Below are 3424 nucleotides of genomic sequence, written 5' to 3' on the forward strand. Positions count from 1 at the left end.
GACTAAGAAGAATAGAATGAATTATACTATCATTTGTCCTAGATCTGACACTTCTGTTTTGCAGTTTAAAATGGTATTTGGGTTTGGAAAGAGCCACATCAAACTGTTAACTAACATTGACCTGACAGTAGATGAAAATTTCTAGCAAAAATATAGATTCATTCATTCATTAAAAAATATTTTGGACCTACTCTGGGCAGTATTCTAGATAATGCGGACATAGCTTTAAAAAAGAGCAATAAGATTCCTTCCTTCATAAAGTTAAAATAATAATAAACTTTCAATAAAGTCAGTGGTATCTATAATAGAATTTGAATTTTGTAAATAAATAAATAAATAAATAAATAAATAGACTCCCAGGTTGCTGCCCTGGCCCATTTCTGGTCAAGAGGAATAAATATCAGAGTCCAAATGGAATGGAAATAAATTACTTTAAAAAATAACCTCCTAATATTTTTTCTATTCATTAATATTAATAAATGCAAATGAATGCTCAGTAGGCTGCCCGATATGGCTGCCACTCTTCCAGCTATTGTGTATTACATTATGCACCATCTAGCTCCCTGCTTCACCAGTTACATCTTTGTTAAATTCGTATAAATTGACACAATTTGCGATATCTTTCTCCTAGCAACTACTGGTAATATTTTTCTTTGTAAAACAGAATCAAGGCCATAAACCATCTGTATTTTATTCTTGATGATGATGTCCAAGGATCTATTCTTGTATACTCTTGTATATGGTATTGTGACAGAATAGGCTGGGTTGTGTGACACAGTGGCAAACTCCAAAACTGCAGTGGCTTAAAGCACACATTTACTTATTTCTTGCTTACACTATATTTCTTTCTTTCTTTCTTCTTCTTCCTTTGTTTCCCTTCTTCTATTTGGGATGGTTGATCTTGAACCTGCAGGGAGCAAGCTGGCTCTAGATTTCTCCAAGTCTACATTTCCTTCTTTGCCTCCAATTCTTAGTGTCCAAAGACAGGAAACCACAGACATGCCTTTGTAGGAAGAGCTTATGATATATTTCTATTGCAGGTAGCAAGTAGGTGTCTGTCTTTGATAAACCCTCAGGGGTCCCAGATGCCTCAGTGCTGCCATTTTAAATATTGTCAATCACCAAGCCAAAGGGAAAGTGGATGTGGTGAAGGGAACTCTGCCGCTTAGAGCTTTCACTTTCTCTACTCAGAGAAATTACTTGCCACACCCAATGCCAAGCACACAGGGAAATACAACCCCACCGCGTGTTGAGAGAGACAGCCTGAAATTTGTGAGCCACCATACTGATTATCTCAGAAGCACTATTTACTGATTATATTCTTCCCTCCCAAAGTAATATTACTTTCAGGTGTTCAGAATCTTACTTTGACATTTATGCTAATATGATCAATTGAACAACTTATGATAATGCATTGAATTTAAGAAGCTCTTACATTATCTGTCAGGCATCCTCATAAATCTTAAATATATTCCCTAATTAGACATCTCACTTCTTTAAACTTAGAGAAGTAAATCATTTCATGCTTTTGTAGAAGAGTGATATTGATATAAAATACGTCGGCCTCTGAGGGCAAGGAGTAAGTCTTTAATGAGGTGGGCATGGATTAAAATGGCATTAACTGTAATAAGTGATTATTAAGCAATCTTTGGAATATTTCTCATATACCTTCATTCCATCTCATATACCTTCATATACCTTCATAATCCATCTCATCCATTTTTTACGGGGAAAAAATATGAGGCACTCATGGTTTTTTAATAAATTAGGTTTTAGGAATTTACCGATTGTGGATGGTGTGGGTAGGCCTGAATGTGACAGTGGCAGCACATTCGGGGGAACGCTTCTGCTCAGTGCTTACACGGTACTATTGGAGCCCTTATAAATTAAACCACTGTCTGGCACTCAGCTTGTGAAGAGGGATCTGGCTAATAGCCTATTCCGGCTTGTCTTTCCTTTAGAAAAATTCTGTTGCAAATAACATTGCATTTTCTTTACACCATTCACCTCTAAAGAACCTGATTTTGAGTTTCCTTCCATGGTTTCCTTCAGGCTCTCTGTTTGTGGCTGTTTTGTTTGTGTTGGTGCTTTATTGCTTGCACCTTTAATAGAAGTGAATGTTTTTCTCTTATTTCTTTGTTCAGTACAGAAGGCTGCACTGTGCGTGCTCCTCTGTTCCTTGAATGAATTTCAAACAGTCTTTCAGAACCCCCGCATTGGGGCGACAATGAAAGTAGTCAGTAATTGTTGGTGAAAGCTTTGTAACTCCTGCATCGTATCACAAAATTGAATTGTGAAGAACAAAAGCTGGGCCCTTATCCTCCTTTGTACTCTGAGAGGGCTTCCAGAAAGCTTAGGTAAAGTCTGAGTATGTCATTCTTTCAATTTAGCACATGCAATATAAAACACAATCTGATAGAAATTAATAAGATAATTTGAGAAATTGAATCTGTAGGTAACTAGGAAATATTATCTCTTCCTGGTACATTTGGCTTTCTGTGTCTGAGATTGTAAAATGTTCAGATATTGCAGAACTGAGTAATTGGAGATTTACCAGTACCTATTATTTGCATTCATGACTGCCATAAAATCTCCATAAATTATTGTTTATTATACATTTTTTATGATTTTTTTTGAAGGCTGGAGTTATAAATACTTATTTGTTGGGAGCATAAACTGAATCTAATGGTTTGTTCAACTTTTATTTATTTCCTACTCCATTAACTTTGGTATAACTTACAGAGATACTACAGTACAAATGGAAAACAATACTTGAGAAAATTCAGGATGTAAAAAAATTTATAAATGAGAAAAATAAGGGTATGACAACCATTAAAACCAAGAATTACAAAAAAAAAAAAAACACCAACATTTATTTGGAGCCAGATATCTGATTCTGTATTTCTAAAGCTCACACCAAAATTGCAAAAATAATGGAGCTTATCATATTGCTTTCTCTAAAAATTCTTGTTAGTAAGAGCAAGAGAGAGTTCACAAAAAAGTCAAATTCTCTAATCTTTTCTTTTGTGATTTGATGAAGAAATTCTTCCAAGGTCATAAAGATAATCTCTATGTTTGCATCTAAAATTCTTAGCATTTTGCCTTTTTTATATAAGCCCTTGATTGATCTGGGATTTTATTTTTTTAATGTTGCAGAGTAGCAATCTTTCTTCCTTTTTTTTTTCTACATTGAAAAAAAAAAAATCAATTGTCCCTAGTCATTCTAGTTGAGGGTGAATGAGTGAGAAAGTGGAACTACCACTGCAGCCAAGATTGAGACAATTTAATACCAAAAGCTGGAGTTCAACCTCCGTGAAGCGTGGGGAACACTGCTGCTGTAACCCTGGCAGAGACACACACTGCTTGGAGCTATTCCCTTGACTCATAATTTGAGATTTTAGCCTTTCCAGTTCCCTTACACATT

The 3424-nt window shown here is 35.3% G+C and overlaps 1 non-coding gene across 1 annotated transcript; it reads right to left on the minus strand.

The window, feature by feature from the left end:
• Nucleotides 1–882: 882 nt before the first annotated feature.
• LOC139011921 (small nucleolar RNA SNORA38) lies at nucleotides 883–1016 on the minus strand. The gene has a single exon (XR_011471731.1). It is a non-coding gene; the product is annotated as a small nucleolar RNA SNORA38 (small nucleolar RNA).
• Between the last annotated feature and the right edge of the window lie 2408 nt (nucleotides 1017–3424).

Source organism: Myotis yumanensis, unplaced genomic scaffold (assembly GCF_028538775.1).
Source record: "Myotis yumanensis isolate MYYU_CA2020_CCGP unplaced genomic scaffold, mMyoYum1.0.hap1 SCAF_5, whole genome shotgun sequence".
NCBI classification, from domain to species: domain Eukaryota; kingdom Metazoa; phylum Chordata; class Mammalia; order Chiroptera; family Vespertilionidae; genus Myotis; species Myotis yumanensis.